This window comes from Taudactylus pleione, unplaced genomic scaffold (genome assembly GCF_031769625.1).
Source record: "Taudactylus pleione unplaced genomic scaffold, aTauple2 ptg000093l, whole genome shotgun sequence".
In the NCBI taxonomy this organism is placed as follows: domain Eukaryota; kingdom Metazoa; phylum Chordata; class Amphibia; order Anura; family Myobatrachidae; genus Taudactylus; species Taudactylus pleione.
Genome location: NW_028284495.1, coordinates 32,158,911 through 32,177,966, shown reverse-complemented (window position 1 = coordinate 32,177,966; position 19,056 = coordinate 32,158,911). Strand labels below are relative to the sequence as shown.

Below are 19,056 nucleotides of genomic sequence, written 5' to 3'. Positions count from 1 at the left end.
CATGCGCAGAACGCCGGAAAAGATGGCCGCGGCAGCCATTTTCCGGTGTTCTGTGCATGCGTAGTAGACTCCGAGCACACTCTAGCGACACCCGACGCGGGACCTCGGACAGGTAAGTTTAAAAAAAATATGGGTGCACACACTACACCCATTATAGATACGCCACTGGGACTCAAGCATGGATATCCTTAAAACCTGAACTGTAATGGGGGAGTTTGGGAAACTCTGGAATAAGATAAGACTAGTGTAAAAAAGAAAGACACAGGGCAATGATACCTGTTTACCACAAAATTTACATTTTGGAGAAGTCTTTGGGGGTTTATTTACTAAAGTGCAGGTTTTTAGAAGTTGAGATGTTGCCCATAGCAACCAATCAGATTCTACTTATCATTTATCTACAGGGGCGTATCTAGCCATTGGCCAGGATGGCACTTGCCAGGGGCGCCGGCCAAGGGGGGGGGGGGGCGCCGTCCGGCGGTGCCACACACGGCCAAGGGATAGATTAGTGTCTAGTGACTAGGCCTGAGTTGCCTTCATTGGTGTTCTCTCTTCCTCCCCCTCTGTGCCATGCTGCCATTGGCTGCTACCTGGCGGCTGGGGTGGTGATCATTGCAGGCGCGGTGGTATTGGCTGGGCCGTTTGCTACTGCTTGTCTCTATAGTTGCGCCCTCCTGCAGGTAACCTGCTGCGACCTCCGCGGGCTCCACATAATGCCGCACACCTGCAACATGTCGCTGTGGCTGCTGCACGGCAGGCTGTGACCTCCGTGGGGCTCCTCATCACGCTGCACACCCGCAGCATGGTGCCCCGACTCGCCAGGAGCAAGGATGCTTCCCCGGGACCCTGCGTCAATCGTCAGCGCTGAGCAACTGCAACTTGGCTGAAAGGTTTGGCGCTCCAGCTGCTGCGACCTCCGCGGGGCTTCATCACGCCACACACCCTCAGCATGGAGCTCCGGCTGCTGCAAGGTAGGCTGCAACTGGCGCTGGGCTCCACATAACGCCGCACACCCGCAGCATGTCACTCTGGCTGCTGCACGGCAGACTGCGACCTCCGTGTGGCTCCTCATCACGCTGTACAACCGCCAGATGGTGCCCCGACTCGCCAGGAGCAAGGATGTTTCCCCGGGACCCTGCGTCAATCATCAGCGCTGAGCAACTGCAACTTGGCTGAAAGGTATAACCCAGGGGAGGGAAGACTCTCAGCTGCTGCAAAACCTCTTCCAGGGGGTGGGGCTCAGCTGCTGCAGAACCTCTTCCCAGTGGGTGGGCACATCAATTACTTTCATAATAAGGAAAGGCTTATTTATAACAGTTATGACTGGCATTGAATGGATGTTGTTCCCTACTGTCTATCCTTTGTGTTTTCCTATGTCTGTCCCCTCAGTCTCTCTCTCTCTCTCTCTCTCTCTCTCTCTCTCTCCTGCCCCTCAGTCTCTCTCTCTCCTGCCCCTCAGTCCCTTACTCTTCTGCCCCTCAGTACCTTGCTCTCCTGTCCCTCAGCATCTTACTCTCCTGCCCCTCAGCGTCTTACTCTCCTGCCCCTCAGTTCCTCGCTCTCCTGCCCTTCAGTGTCTTACTCTCCTACCGCTCAGTGTCTTACTCTCCTGCCCCTCAGTGTCTTACTCTCCTGCCCCTCAGTCTCTCTCTCTCCTGCCCCTCAGTCTCTCTCCTGCCCCTCAGCGTCTCACTCTCCTGCCCCTCAGCGTCTCACTCTCCTGCCCCTCAGCGTCTCACTCTCCTGCCTCTCAGCATCTCACTCTCCTGTCCCTCAGCGTCTCACTCTCCTGCCCCTCAGCGTCTCACTCTCCTGCCTCTCAGCGTCTCACTCTCCTGTCCCTCAGCGTCTCACTCTCCTGCCCCTCAGCGTCTCACTCTCCTGCCTCTCAGCGTCTCACTCTCCTGTCCCTCAGCATCTCACTCTCCTGCCCGTCAGCGTCTCTCTTCTGCCCCTCAGCGTCTCTCTCTCCTGCCCCTCAGCGTCTCTCTCTCTCCTGCCCCTCAGCGTCTCTCTCTCTCCTGCCCCTCAGTCTCTCTCTCTCCTGCCCCTCAGTCTCTCCCTCTCCTGCCCCTCAGTCTCTCTCTCTCAGTCTCTCTCTCTCTCCTGCCCCTCAGTCTCTCTCTCTCCTGCCCCTCAGTCTCTCTCTCTCCTGCCCCTCAGGGGGATGGCTACGGAGACAGAATGTAATTATTCACAAAATATTGAGAGAGGGGGGCACCAGTCCATTACTTTGCCTGGGGTGCTCAGATCCCTAGATACACCCCTGTTTATCTAGCACCTTCTAGAAGATAATAGCTTGAATCTAATTGGTTGCTAGAGTCACCATCTCCACTTCTAAAAATCCACCTTTAGTAAATATACCCCTTTGTTTTTGTCAATTTTTTTACACTTCTGAGGATTAAGGGCTTGATTCACTATGGATTGCAACTGCGAATGCAATTGCGATTACACACGCAGTTCAACTGCGATAATATGCTAATCCATTGCAATCGCTATGCCGTCGCAGCACTACACAAGGACGCTAACTTTACTTAGCACACATCCGTAATGTTTAGCAAAACTGAGAAACCATTGATACAACCGAATACAATTACAGCCTCACGCACACTTGCACAAGCTCCAACCTTACTGAGAAATAGCTAACTTCATAGTCTGCTATGGGGTATATTTACTAAATTGAGAGTTTTTAGAAGTGGAGATTTTGCCGATAGCAACCAATCAGATTCAACTTAACATTTACCTAGCACCTTCTAGAAGATAATAGTTAGAATCTGATTGGTTGCTATGGGCAACATCTCCAATTCTAAATACTCTCACTTTAGTAAATTTACCTCTGAGTACTCAAGCTGCGTATGGCATCGCAGTGGCTAATTTATGCACGCCTCTGTAACGGCTTTCAAACGCACAGGGATGCCTGCGTTTCGCAGACCACCCACCATCACCTCCCACAAACGGCACTTCCTGTCAATCACTTTGCGATTGGCCTGCATAGTCACTGTGATCGCAGTCCTGATTGCAGCGGCCAATTTGCGCAACAATTGCCCGATTGCATGCATAATCACAGTTGCGAACGGTAGTGAATCAAGCCCTAAGATTACATTTACATAAACAAAAAAGGCCTTGTTGTTGGGAGTAGAGATGTCAGCTAAACAATGAGCAGAGGGGATGGTCTGTAAGTGTTACAAGGTAGATACCATTTTGCCAAAATAACAGGCTGATATTTCAAATGAGCAATGGGGAATTAATTAAGCAAACTTATACTCATTTTACACTAGAGCTAAAACCCGGGTTATTGCAGGGTTAACCAGGGGAAGGGGTAATAACCTGTGAAACCCTACAGTGTAAACGGCGCGATCCGGGTCACGATGACCGGGACCGCGCCGCATCCAGGCTTTTGTGGCGCTTGCAGATAACGTCATCTTCAAGCGCCACTTCCACGCCGGAAGAGCCGGGTCACTGCAGAACCGGCTCCGGTGTGAACTGCGCCGACTCAGGAATTTCCTGGGTCGACGTTGGCTAAATTCTGGGTCTGATCCCGTTTGTAACCCTGTTCCAACCTCTGGGTCAGACCCGGAATTTAGGTATAAAAGCAGTATGAGAGATGTGACTTAATTTGTTGATTTGTGAGTGATGCTGAACTTTATTGATTACAAACAAGCTAAATGTTACCACCTGAGGAATAAAGTATGTAAAACTAGTTAATGCTGGTCCACATACTAGAACTGCATGAAATCAATCAGATATATGTACTGTCTAAGCATGCACATATATAACTACACTGGCCCTCATTCAGAGGCGGTCGCAAGAAGCGAGCGCTCGCTCTGAATGAGGGCGGCAGCTTGACTTTTCAGTGCGGCATGCTGGTCGCTAGCTAAGCTGTGGGTTACCACCCACAGCTTTAGCGACCGACCAGATTGATGGTCGCGATGGTCAAGACCATCGGGGCTTGTGATGAGACCCTAAGGTTGGGTCTTGGCAACCGCAAGCCCCAGGGAGCTTCCTGCTCTAATCGAGCAGGAAGCTCCCCACTGACATCACTGCTGATGTCAGTGCGGCCGCCCACAAAACGGTAGGCGTTCCTTAAGGAACGCCTCCGTTTGCAAAACCACCCCCCCGCCACGCCTACAAAACGGGCCGAGCTGTCGATCAACATCGACAGCCACCCCTTTTGTAGTGAGCTCCGGAGCGAGAGAATTTCTCTCTCGCTCCAGGGCTTGCGCACGCGCAGTGCAGCCGCTGCGCGTGCGCAGGGCCTAAACATCAACCCGGTTGCAAGCGCTCATCGCTTGTGACCGGGTCTGAATGAGGTCCACAGTGTGCAAAAGGAGATAAACCATTTTTTGCTGCTTTTGCTAATTGTAAATTGCACTAGTGTCCCTAAAATTATAAACATAAGTGATGTAAGTGTTTTGCCAAAATCACCTACCACACACAAGGCTGTTCTTACCATGCGGAGGAAGGAGAACCTTATTAGAGGTGGTACAATTCTAAAAACCGCAGAGACAAGACTCTCATATGTCTCCCCTCAGCTTTCTTCTACTCTGCGTCCTCTGATCTGTTTCCAGGAGACAGTCACAGTGCTCCTGAATTATTAAGTACAAGAGGAAGTGCTGTGCTGTGTAATAGTTACACCATTCCCCCTTCATTTCAACCTGCAATTAACTTTATTACAATAGCTGTGTAGTTACTGACAGCCAGAGTATACTGTAAGTACTGAGGGACATATGAATAAATGCTGTTTTTGCGATATAATGCCATTTGAAGGCTTTTTCGTGTTATATCACATTTTCTTTTTTTCTGCAGATGTTATTTGCATTGGTAATAACTCAGAACAGTTCCAGGACCATAGAAATTAAGTGAAGTGCGTTAATTTTCATATGTATCAAAAGATTACTTTTTTGCCTTATCATCATATAGTAATACTGGTAAATATGCTGTATATGTATTAAATAATACACTTATTTCCTTATTGCGTAATGTATACGTGTATCAAACAACCAATGTCCATTTATATAATAAGCGAGAAAGTGTGTCTGTCTGTTGTCCTTTATGCACGGCCAGAGATTTGGATCTAGCTCCTCCACATTTGGCAGGGTGGTGTAGTTTGACCAGGATTAGGTTTTTGCCTAGGTTTGAACTTCATCAGGGCCACACACGGTCACACAATTCCTAAAAATGGGGACATTCTTACATTACACAGGTTCCGGGGCTAGAGCCAGTGGAAATTGCCAGTCTGCCAAAAACCTGTGTGAAAGCTGCAAAAGTATCCTTTAAACCTCACAGGCTGAGCAAGTGTCAAACTTTATGACTCATGCAAGTTCATATTAAATCCAGAGTATTTATTTTTGAAGTGACCATATATATTAGTCAGTCATCTGTGTTTGCATGCAAGGGTGTAACTAGAACTTTGTGGGCCACATAGCAAGATCTTAAAAGGGTCCCCCACAGAGATGAAAAAAAACACATACATTTGCCCCCACACAGAGCCCATTCATGTTATGCCACACAGAGCCCAACTAGGTTATGCCACATAGTAGTACCCCTTATATACACTATGCCATGCACTAGTAGTGCCCCTTATACATTATGCCACACAGTAATGCTCCTCACACTTCAAAGTAATGCCCCTTTCACATTATACCACACATAAATGCCCTTTACAGTTTATGCCACATACTGTAGTAGTAGTGCCCCATATAACACATTATCCCACACAGTAGTAGTGCGCCTTACACATTATAACCTGCCCCCAGCAGCTCACCTCCCCATGTCCCTCCATCAGCAGTCTGCAGGTGTGTATTTGGTGCCAGCCACCAGCTAGCTGCAGCAGGTGCAGCGGCAGACACAGACAGACAGTGCCGGCACAATTTGAATCTGGTGCCAGTCACAAGCCAATCAGATATCGCGGACCGGCAGCCAATCAGGAGCTGCCATTGCTGAATGGCTGCCAGTCTGTGAGCTCTGATTGCCTCACAACCGGCGGGGCTGTCTCTCATGTCTGTCTGCCGGTGTGCCAGCTGTAATCAACTGGCAGGCCGGCACCAAATCAACACCTTCCTCGGTGGCCCCGACTGGACTGGCACACATTGTGTGCGTTACTGGTTGCAAGGGGTGCAGCAGGCCACAGAGGCAGCTTGGGCACCATAGCAGCCATACCCTTTGCACCCACGGTAGTTACTCCACTGTTTGCATGCATTTTAGCAAACAGTGGGGTCCTTTTCAGGATCAATGGAATGGGGCTATAGGCTAGGACAATGTAAACAAATAAAGGCTGTAGGTGTACTTCAGGGTCCAATCTTCAACCCGGGCAATGCCGGGTATCGCAGCAAGTATTAAATAAGCATCCTGGAAAAGTCCATTTTTTCTGGGTTGCAGCTCTCCATAATGATTCCTTTCCTGAAGGGCCCCTTCTGTCCGGGAACAGGACTCCAATCCCAGCATTCTCCCTCCTGATGGCAGCCCTGCTAGACATGGTCTTCAATGTTGGTCTGCAGAGAGATTTCAGGGAGTGATTCAGCTGCAGACGCAGTGACAGGGATCATGCAGACAGGGGTGTATCTTGGGGTCCGAGCGCCCCTGGCAAACTAAGGGACTGGCGCCCCTCTCCAATGACTGCTTCTACTTGAAAAAATAAAATAACACACACTGGGGGTAGTTTAATTCAGACACCTGTAGAAATAGGGAGAATATTTTTTTTTCTCTTTGTAATATATATATATCTTTTACAGAACTTACTCTATTGCAAACCACTATTTACTAATGCCAAAATACACAGGAAAAGCTTGAAAACATAGCATCAAAAACAAACATACATTATGGGTAAAATAATTTACATATATTCAAATTGGACTGTACACTGCATTATGCTTTTTTAACTTTGCCATATAATTCACTGGTAAAACCGCCCACATGTGTCCATTGCTATCTCACACACAATAATAAAAACAGCCCATAAGGATTATATCTTAATCCTAACACCAGAGTATCCACAACCTATAAAGATCATGGTCAATTCCCCATACTGAGGAAAAGATAAATGTATTAGTACTTAAGGTGGCCACACACTAGACCAACTTACATCCAACCAACCAACTTGTTGATTGGTTGGAATGAGAATCTGGTAAGGAATGGGAGTAAATGATGATCAGCAATTTGCTCCTAAATACCAGAAAACAGATGAAAATGGTCGTTCAGACAAGTTTGTTAAATGTTTGAGCTAAACTATAGTTTAGCTCCAGAGTTTGGGAGCAAATTGCTGATTGTATTCCTTACCAGATTTTCATTCCAACCAGTTGGCTGGTTGGACAAATAATCTTTAGTTGTGTGGCCAGCTTTACACTGGGGTAGTTCAACTTACACGCCTGTAGAAATAGGGAGACAATATATATATATATATATATATATATATATATACTTTTTTTAATATATATATATATTTTAATATTTTTTCAGTTATAACACTTACTACATGCAAGCACTGTTTATTAATTTCTATATGCCAACAACACAGGAAAAGAGGGCATCAATAACAAGCAAGGTGCATATATGCAAATTATCTTGCGAATAGAGCATTGTGGTTGATGTGGTGCTTACACTCTTTTCCTGCAAGGTTGACATATGGGAATTAGTGAGTGGTGATTGGTATGTGGTGGGTATTGTGGGAGAAGAGATATATTACAAAAATAAAATTAAAAAAAAGAGTCTCTAATTTTAAATGTTTCTGATATAAAGGGACATATAAGAAGCCTGATACACATTAACAATCAATGGAGGACACTGATAAGAGCAGAGGAGACAGAAGGAGACCAGGGATCATTTACTTATGACAGCTGTCTGAGGCACACTGCGCAGAGCAAACAGGAGACCAGTGATCATTTGTTAATGATGTCGGGTGGCAACGGCGCCCCCCCTCGGCCGGTGCCCCAGGCGAGTGCCATCCAGGCCAATAGGAAGATACGCCCCTGCATGCAGATTCCTTATTATCGGGAATCTGCTCATGTGCCTGACCTGATCCCGCATGCTGTCCGGCAGCAGACTGTCAGTGATTGACATTATGTAGCAAATAAAGTCAATAGCATTCAGTCTGCGCAGAAATTAGTAACCAGCAACAATTAAACTCTACAGTTTCACCAACTACTCTTAAATACTGATGTATATAAATGAATCTCACTACTTTTGTATCATGTCAGTGATTGACAGTCTGCTGCTGTTTCTGGTCAGGGAGGGGGTGCCATTGGGGGGGAGTATCTTCATCGGTTGGCAAAGAATTCCTGGACTCTTTTACTCATGGTCACTCAGCTGGCCGAAGGAATCGCAGAGTATCCGATGCTGCAACATTGGTTGCTCGGATCAGTATTGCATGCTGCTGCATTACCATATGACAGCTATTTGCAGATGAATCACTCCCTGTTCTGCAGTGATTTCTGAGTGATTTTGGAAGCTACTGTATACTGATTTCTGTTCTGTAAGTCAGTCTCCTCCTGATATTTTATTTATTTTATTTATTTATTACCAGTTATTTATATAGCGCACACATATTCCGCAGCGCTTTACACAGAGAATATTTGCCCATTCACATCTGTCCCTGCCCCAGTGGAGCTTACAGTCTATGGGGGTCATTCAGACCCACTCACGAGTGGCAGTCCGCTCGCAAGTGGGTCGATGGTCCCCACTGCGCATGCGCACGACGGAGGGAGACCCGACGAGCGAAGGTGACTGACAGCACGCCCCCTTTGGTGGGCGTGCCGGGGGCGTGCCTGCCAGACAGAGGCGCTCCCAAGGGATTTTTTGCTCTGGGAGTGATTTTGGCTCTAGAAACCCAACCGCAGGCTTTTACTCGCAGTTCCGATGGTCGCAGTTCCATCATTTTGCACGCTCGTATATGCTGTGGGTGGAGCATATATAATGGAGGTGGGCCCCGTCCGGCTCTGAATCAGGGCCTATATTCCCTACCACATGCTCACACACATACACACTATGGTCAATTTTGTAGTGAGCCAATTAACCTGCCAGTATATTTTTGGAGTGTGGGAGGAAACCCACGCAAGCACAGGGAGAATATACAAACTCCACACAGGGCCATGGTGGGAATTGAACCCATGACCTCATTGTTGTGAGGCAGTAACGCTAACCATTACACCGTCTGTGCTGCCCATATATAACGGTATGAGAATAGACTTGCCTGCACTATCATTTACTCCTAATTTGCATAGTTATCCAGGTTATAGGCGAGAACAATGTACAAAAAATGAAGGCTGCAGATGTATTTTAGGGTCCAGTCTTCAACCCACGCAATACCAGGTATCCCAGCTAGTTATAAATACATTTGAAAACTTCAAAGGGTAACTTGATACTTTCTGTGTCAATGACTTTCTCACACAACTATCCGCTGATCAACTATCCATCTTTCCAGCTAACTAATGCCTAAAAACTGCATTAGAATTGAACAAATGGTTCCTTATGAACCCATTTCTATATTCACTTTAAAAGTTTGTATAAACTTTAGAATGGGAGCAATCTATTTATCATGCTTTAACGCACACTACTATGAATTACACAGGTTCTGACACATATACATCTACCTCCTGGAGAGTGTTTTTGATTTGGCCAACAGTTGTGAAGGGGTTTTTCTTCACCAGGGAAATAATTCTTTTGTCATCCACCACAGTTGTTTTCCGTGGTCTTACGGGTCTTTTGGTGTTGCTGAGCTCTCCGGTGCGTTCTTTCTTTTTAAGAATGTTCCAAACCATTGATTTGGCCACACCTAATGTTTTTGCTATCTCTCTGATGGGTTTGTTTTGATTTTTCAGCCTAATGATGGCTTGCTTCACTGATAGTGACTGCTCTTTGGATCTCATATTGAGAGTTGACAGCAACTGATTCCAAATGCAAATGTCACACCTAGAATCAACTCCAGACCTTTTACCTGCTTAATTGATAATGAAATAACGAGGGAATAGCCCACACCTGTCCATGAAATAGCTTTTGAGTTGATAGTCCCATTACTTTTGGCCCCTTTAAAAGTGGGAGGCACATATTGAAACTGTTGTAATTCCTACACCGTTCACCCGATTTGGATGTAATTACCCTCAAATTAAATCTGAAAGTCTGCAGTTAAAGCACATCTTGTTTGTTTCATTTCAAAACCATTGTGGTGGTGAATAGAGGCCAAAATCTGAAAATTCTGTCAATGTCCCAATATTTATGGACCTGACTGTACGTATGCATGAATGCACAGGCAGGTAAGTCAATAAAATATAATACAATACAATAAAGTGTGACCCAACAAACTGTGCAAAATAAAAAATAGATGAAAATGATATGCAAATAGTATTGCATATAGCAAAGAAATCCCATGAGTAAAAGAAGCAGGGAAAGGGAGTACACATGCCATAATAGTATATATGTGAAAAAACAGAGGTCATGGGTACTTAGTGTGAAGACCCTGTACGGGTGGCCCTGGATAAAAGTTAACAGACCAAACAAATGGTGTATGGCCATAACAAAACTGGGACCATGATATAAGTTTATATAAATATGTCCACAGTGACACAACTGGAAACTCACTAAGGAATAAGGCAAACCAGAGGTGTTGTTGATCTCAAATGCTGCTGTACATCATAGACACAGCAAAAATGCGTATATATCATAATTAAAATAGTGGATAATGGGGGCACAAAACATGAGGAAAACATGGAAGACAAGGAAAACGGAAGTGATGGCTGAAGTGCAAATAAGGATAGTGTCCAGTTACAGCACCAGGTATTCCAAGGTGGTCTCCCATCCAAGTACTGACCTGGCCTACACTGCTTAGCTTCAAAGATCAGACGGTATAAGGCGTGTCCAGTGTAGAATGGCTGTAATCAGGACATAAATAATCCAGAGTATATGCACGGCCAATGGGCCCACTGTGTCAAACACGTCCAAAGGGAAGTGGGAAAGACGGGAATGGGCAAATACAAGGAAAAACAAGGGAAAACAATGGCAGAAATTCTATCGCCACAGTACATAAGATGTAAAATGCCTTGCTGGACCACGGAGGGTAAGAAATATCCAGTGTGTGCTGGAGAGTAAGTTAGCTCTAATAACAGGAAAATCTTTTTCAATAATAGCATGAAAAAGATAATTGTTCCTTCAGTCCAGAAGAGGAAACCGTGTTCATCTTATTAATCCAAAAAGCCTTGAGTTGGAGAAGTTTCTTCTCTCTGTCACCCCCTCGTTTTGTGGGGGGGATGTGATCAATTATCTTGTACACCAAAGTAGATAAGGAGTGTCATAGATTTTTGAAGTGATGTGCTATGGGTTGATCAACTTCCTTCCCCTCTAGGGCCTGTCTGATTGCAGTCCGATGTTGGGCCATTCAAATCCGGGCTGTACAGGTAGTTTTCCCTATGTAGACAAGTCCACAAGGGCAGCGAATCATGTAAATGATATACTTGGTGGTGCAAGACAACACATGTTTGATGGGTATGCATTTCCCAGAGTGTGGATGTACAACATCTGGTCCAGTTTCCAAGTATCCGCATGTAGTGCAACAGTGCACCGATAACATCCAGGTTTTTTAGTGAGAAAGTGGTCCGTATTGGCAGGTCCACAACTAACATCGTTGTGCACCAGCCAGTCTTTTAGATTCTTACCACGTTTATATCCAAGCATAATCTTAGAGTTTAATAGAGGTTTAATGGTGTGGTCCGTGTTGACAATAGGCCATAGGCGTTTAGTGGTAGAGTTAATATACTTGCTGGCTATTTTGTGCTGATTCACAAATACCATGGTATTTGTGTTTCTAAGTGCAGAGTCAGTTTGCTGGTTACACCGTTGGTTTGAACAAATGGCTCGTTCTTTCGCCCCCAGCAGAAGATCTTTGTGTCTGTAACCTCGTTCCAAAAATTTGATGGCCATGTTGTCAATTTCCACAATCGCTTGTTGAGGATCGCTGGTAATTCTAATAGCTCGTAGAAACTGTGAATATGGTAGGCTTCTTTTTAGAGACACAGGATGATGACTTTGTGCATGTAGTAAAGAGTTGCCATCAGTGAGTTTATGATAAACCGTAGTGTTGAAGCTGGTTCCCGACCAATAAATATTGATGTCCAAAAAATGTACATGTTTAGAACTATGTTCAAAAGTAAACGTGATGTATTTATGCATGGAATTGATCTTCAACATGGTTGTGATAAACTCTTCCTCGGTGCCAGACCAAAGTACCAAAATGTCGTCTATGTAACAAACAAAGAAAATTAAAAATTGATTGATGTCTGGATTGTTCAAAAAGAGTTCCTTCTCAACAGCGAACATGTAAACGTTAGCAAAGGATGGGGCTACATGAGACCCCATGGCACAGCCTTTCTTTTGGAGAAAAAACTTGTTGTCAAACATAAAATAATTGTTTTTTAAAGTTTGTTTAAGAAGACATATAAAAAAGTCAATGTTAGGTCCCTGATAGTCCATATGTGTTTTCAAAAAGAATTCCATGTATTCACAGCCCTCTATGTGTGGAATACTGGTGTACAATGAGTTGACATCTATTGTGCACATAATAAGATTCGTAGGGAGATTTTGTAAGCAATGTAATTTCTCAAGCAGAGAATGTGAATCAAGCAAACAGGTAGGTTCTTGTGAAATCAGAGGTTGCAAGAAGTGGTCAAGATATTTGGAGGTTTTACTGTATAGTCCATCTCTGGCGGAAATGATGGGACGACCCGGGGGTGAGATAAGAGATTTATGTATCTTGGGTAAACTGTAGAGCAGGGGGGCCGTGGGTTTATCTACAGTCAAAAATTGCAATGTGTCGCTAGTAATGAAGCCATGTTGTAGAGCTTCAGATAAGCAGCTATCAAGTTCATTCTTGAATTTGGTCACTGGATCATGAGTCAAAAATGAATATGTGTCTGTATCATTTAGTTGGCAGTAAATTTCATTGACATAGTGGTCCCTATCTTGGATAACAACAGCTCCTCCTTTGTCAGCTGAGCGAATTACAATGGAGGTGTCTTTACTAAGGGTGGTAAGGGCAACAAATTCCTCTTTGGATAGATTATGATGTAAGGTATTAGAGCCCTTCAAGTGTGTGGTAACATCATGGTCTAATATTCTAATAAAGCTCTTAATGGAAGCGTTATTAGAACAAGGTTCAAAAGTGGAGGTTTTTTTGAAAGGAGTCGGTGGTGTAAGAGGTGATATATTGGTAGAATTGCTAAAAAATTCTTTCAATTTAAGACTCCTATTGAGTCTCTATAAGTCCTTTTTCCAATGGAAACCATTAAAAGGACAAGTATGAATGAATGACAGGCCCCTCTGCAGTAATTTAGACTCAGACATGCTGAGTGATCTGGAGGATAAATGAACGATTAAGTTTTTTTCTGGTACACTCTTTTTCCTCGAACAATTATCTTTTTCATGCTATTATTGAAAAAGATTTTCCTGTTATTAGAGCTAACTTTCTCTCCAGCACACACTGGCTGTCACGGCCAGGGTATTTCAGCATGGCGCTAGGCGAGTGTTACCTGTGAGGTCATTGTGGCGCGGGCTGTCTGGTGGCAGAGCTGGTGTCTGGCGGGGGGCTTTGGCTGTGCGCATTGTTGTTTGGGCCTGTTGTCACTCTGCGCTGGTAAGGCCTGGCGGCGTCTCCATTCCGTTTGGCATGGGCGCCGCCATCTTGCCTTCTGGCCATGTGATGCGGATGGCCAATCCTGGTGAGTCACATGTTCCCTCCAGCCAGTAACAGCATGGCATGGGGTATTTAGGAAGGGTCAGTGCCTTCCTTCTTTGCCAGTGCAATGTGTATCTCAGCCTAGCTGAGAGGGAGTTCTCTGTGCTTATCCTGTTCCAGTGAATTCGCTGTCTGCCAGTCTGCCTGTCAGCTCCTAGCTCCCACTGTACTACCCCGCTTCCTCCATCACCCTTGCCCATACCTGAGTGCCTGAGCCTGCTGACATCCTGCGCTTCAGTTCACTACCTGCATACCTGGCTTGATTATTTTCAGTTCACTACCTGCATACCTGGTTTGATTATTTTCAGTTTCACTACCTGCACACCTGGACAGCTCTAATTGTTACTACTTGGACATTAACCCTTTTACTCCCACCACAGAACTCTTGTGCACATTTATATATTCCTGGACTTTTATTTACTGCAACATTATATGTCTACTCAAGCACTTATTAAAAACCCTAGTTTTATTTTCAAATCTGCTTCTGTGATCGCTCCTGCTACCACCCCGGGTCCACAAACAACCCAGAACATAACACTGGGTATTTCTTACCCTCCGTGGTCCAGCAAGGCATTTTACATCTTATGTACTGTTGCAATAGAATTTCTGCCATTGTTTTCCCTTGTTTTTCCTTGTATTTGCCATTTCCCATCTTTCCCACTTCCCTTTGAACGTTTTTGACACAGTGGGCCCATTGGCCGTGCATATACTCTGGATTATTTATGTCCTGATTACAGCCATTCTACACTGGACACACCTTATACCAGTGTTGGCTATCCTTGACACTCCAGCTGTTGTGGAACTATATATCCCAGCATGCCCTGCCACAGTTTTAGCATGCCCTAATAGCAAAACTGTAGCAATGCATGCTGGGTTATGTAGTTCCATAACAGCTGGAGTGTCAAGGTTAGCCAACACTGCCTTATACCATCTGATCTTTGAAGCTAAGCAGTGTAGGCCAGGTCAGTACTTGGACCACCTTGGAATACCTGGTGCTGTAACTGGACACTATCCTTATTTGCACTTCAGCCATCACTTCCGTTTTCCTTGTCTTCCATGTTTTCCTCATGTTTTGTGCCCCCATTATCCACTATTTTAATTATGATATATACGCATTTTTGCTGTGTCTATGACGTACAGCAGCATTTGAGATCAACAACACCTCTGGTTTGCCTTATTCTTTAGTGAGTTTCCAGTTGTGTCACTGTGGACATATTTATATAAACTTATATCATGGTCCCAGTTTTGTTATGGCCATACACCATTTGTTTGTTCTGTTAACATTTATCCAGGGCCACCCGTACAGGGTCTTCCTACTATGGACCTCATTCAGAGTAGGTCGTTGCGGCTGCACGGTCGTACACCACCGATGTTCGCTATACTGCGCATGCATAAAGCTCGCAATGCGCGTGCGCAAACTAGCTGCTACGATCACAAATTTCTCTCTCCTTGAACACAGCCAGGTCGGTAGTTTGAGTGACAGAATGAGGCGTTTGTGGGTGGTAACAGGGGAAGGTGCTTGAAAACGGGGGAGTGGAGATCCGAATGCAGGCGTGCCTAATTATGCGAACGGCGTTTTATGGGAGTGCATAATTAACAAAGTAGTGTCATGGCACACGTGACATGGGTGGTTTGTACACTGACCTGATCGTAGTGCTTAAGAGAGGGTATGGTCAACCTTAAGCTCTACGACCAGTTCCGATGGTTACCGATGGTCTCGATTAATCCTTATATGGCTGGAGACGACGTGTAATGCGTACGAGAAGGGGGCATATTTTTTGTCTTGCAGCCGCATCCTCCCCTTGGTCGGCCAGCTAACGATCCGATCTTAAGGACGCAACTTGCGAGTGCATCATTTGCATATCCGGCCCCTTTTCCCTTACGACCGTGCGGCCGCAACTACCGACTCTGAATGAGGTCCAATATACCCATGACCTCTGTTTTTTCACATATATACTTTTATGGTATGTGTACTCCCTTTTCCCTTTTACTCATGGGATTTCTTTGCTATATGCAATACTATTTGCATATCATTTTCATCTATTTTTTATTTTGCACACTGTTTGTTGGGTCACACTTTATTGTATTGTATTATATTTTATTGACTCACCTGCCTGTGCATTCATGCATACGTACATTGATTACTTTCGTATTTCTGACACTGGCGCATTAACCATGATTACATAGACCATATGTTGGTATCATGTGCCTTATGTATTGCCTTTGGATGTTTTCTGCTCTATCATTCAGTTGCCAGCGACCGCTATTCAGAACCGGGTTGCCACGGCAACCTCCAGTGGCGTCCTCAGTTCTTAGTGGCCGCGTCACCATATATGCGCCGGTCCCTCCTGAGTGACGTCATTCACTCGGCGGGCGGCAAGGCAGGATGCATGTTCACATTATGGGATGTATGGGGGTATAAAGGTATGTTTGTTATCACGCTGTTGCTGTTCTTGATGAAAGTCCAATCGACTGAAACGTTGAACGCAGACCTCGTGGAGTCATGAGTCTTATTTTTTTCAAGTCCTGAGAGTGCCGCTGTTATTTTGTTTATATGCCTGGTTTTTTAACCATTTTGAGGGCACCCAGGCCAGTATTATATTTAGCGTGGAGTGCCGGCGTTATCTGAGTATACACTATGCGATATGTTATTCAATCAGCCAATGAACGACATATCGCATAGTGCATCGGTGGGTGTGTACATACTATATGTCTATGAACAAGGGACACTGCCATTAAAATTAATGGGGGAGGACTGATTGGCTGAGAGCGGACACTGCCATAGCAACTGCTCCCTCGCTCTCAGCCAATCAGCGCTTCCCCATTAATTAAAGAGCATGTTCCTATCTGTGAAATGAGGAACACTGCGCTAAATACGTTATCTCCACCCCCACATGCTGATTTAGATAATCATATTCTTCCACAAAACTAGGTACATTCATTTGCCCAATCCTTGGCAAGGAGCACATCTGAAACTCTACCCATCAGAAGGTATAAAATGTTTGCACCCCAGACTGCTATCTATAAAGTCATACACTGAACCATAACATTCCATACATTAATTTGAGTAACATCACAAAATGCCCTCTGCACTCCATAATTACATATTCATAAGTGGCCCTGACTGAGATGGGCATAATTAAAATGTTCTTTAATTGTTATCTTGGGTTGTTTTTTTATGCAAACATTGCTAAAAATTTTCCCCTGCCAATAAAAAAGTATATACTTAGGGCCTGATTCAGAGCCGCTCGTTCGCTCCGAGTGATGTTCGCACATCTGCGCATGCGTATGGGTCGTAATGCGCATGCGCCAACCAGTCAGTGCAGTCGGAAATTGTGTGTTCGCAAAATAGCGAGTGCCTGCTAATTTGAGTGACAGGCTGAGGCGTTTGTGGGTGGTAACAGGGGAAGGTGCTTGAAAACGGGGAGTGGAGATCCGAACGCAGGTGTGCCAAATGGTCAAAACAGGCGTTTTAAGGGTGTGCATATTTAACAAAGCAGCGTCATCGGCCACGTCACTTGGTTGTCTCTTAGGCTGAACTGTTCGCATGATTGCGGTAGGAAAATCCAACCACAAGCACTGCGAGCAGTTCAGACGCCTTTCGATGTACTCGATTAATCTAATAAATAGCGGAGATGACGTATGATGCGAACGGCCAGGGGGCGTCTTCACAAAATAGCGAGCGCATATTTCATTCACTCGCTCAGACATAGAGGCGTCAACAGACCGTAAAGAGCGAGCGCTCTATTTAAATATCCGGCCCCTTTTTCTGAACGAGCGAGCGCAAATAGCGTCCGGCTCTGAGTCAGGCCCTTAGAGCAAAGGCATTTTAGCATATTAACTATTACCACAGTTGCATTGCTGCATTTTCTATGAAAGATCACACTGGAAGCTAGTAGTACGAATTAGGGAGCATCTCCTGCACGGCTCTGTCATTTTTGTTTTTAAATTTTGCACCACCAAGTTTACTGTGTGAGCAAACCGGATGCAGGACTACTTCCGATCATGTTTGAGGATATTGTTGATGAAGGTGTTGGTGGTGAAGATGCCAGGAGCTTGGATCTAGCAGAGAGAAGAGAGCTAGCTGACACTGGATTGCTTGTTGTTACTTTTTTAGACAAAGTTTCTGAATTTTACAAACACTTTTGATGGATGTGCTGTAGATGTCATAATAGGGAGGAGATTCCTAGATGATTAAGGTCCCTACCTCTACTTACTCTAGCATGACAATGTGTACAGATGGCTTGACAATTGTTGCCCGGATTTGGGTAGAAATTATTCCACACATAACAAGTGGATTTTTGTTGTTTATGCCCAGGCATTACAATGGGTTTTTCCTTATCATGGGCAACAACTGTTTCCAATGGGGCCTGATTTACACAAACAACATCCTCATCAACAACATCCTCATCAACAACATCCTCATCATCAACATCCTTATTAGCGTCAGCTACACAAATATCCTCCTTATACTGGTGCATTTCCACAGAAGCATCCTCAATTTCTATGTCAGCATGTTGACTTGTGCTACTCATCCCCACATTTGCAGAAGACACACAAGTGGAGGGAAGAGGCTCCTCTTCGAGTTCAGTTTTGGAAAGGTCAGGCTCACACATGGCACCTGCCGACAGACTTAGACTCTCCTCAGGTATTTGTGACATTTCTGAGTGCACAGTTTGTTCCTGTGCCTAAATTTAATTTTTTTGAAAAGTCTACAGGGAGAAGGGCTTACATCATCATGAGAAGCAGAAACACCAGTCATAAATAATGACCAAGGCCAATTGGTGTGTACACATGGTACAATGAGGGGATGATCAGATAACAATAATGATTGTTATCTGATCGTCCTGCATGTGTTGGATAATCATTATCAAACATCCAACACATGCTGCAAGCCCCTTACAACTATAACGACCCACGATTAACAATCGCGGGTCCCTATAGCAAAAAGGCTAACCTGCTCGATATCGACCAGGTATGCCTGCTTGCACAGACTACCGACGATGCTCGATAATGACCATATGTGGCCGCACATCGCCCATCATTTGGTCATTTGCAGGGACCAAAAGCTGTCAGATTTAAACGATAATGATAGGATCATTAATGTTATCGTACAAATCTGACAGCTTATCTGAACATGTGTATGCACAATTAGCCTTTCCTTACCGCTTTGTGTGGTGAAAGGCATGTTGCCAAATGTATGTCTTTCTGCAGCTAACTTTCCCTTTGATGTTTTTTTCTTTACCACTTTAAAAGATTGGTTATTTCATTTTAGAAGCCATTACTGAAGCACTGTGTGCCCTTGTGCATTGGCTTTAGTAGATGATGTAGACGTACTAGTATCA

General features: G+C 44.9%; 1 protein-coding gene and 1 pseudogene across 2 annotated transcripts in view; one reads left to right on the top strand and one right to left on the bottom strand.

The window, feature by feature from the left end:
* DLGAP1 (DLG associated protein 1) overlaps positions 1-19,056 on the top strand; it is a 347,903-nt gene that overhangs the window by 62,630 nt on the left and 266,217 nt on the right. The gene's annotated exons all lie outside the window — the stretch shown is intronic.
* Positions 10,747-10,864, bottom strand: LOC148526934 (5S ribosomal RNA; annotated as a pseudogene).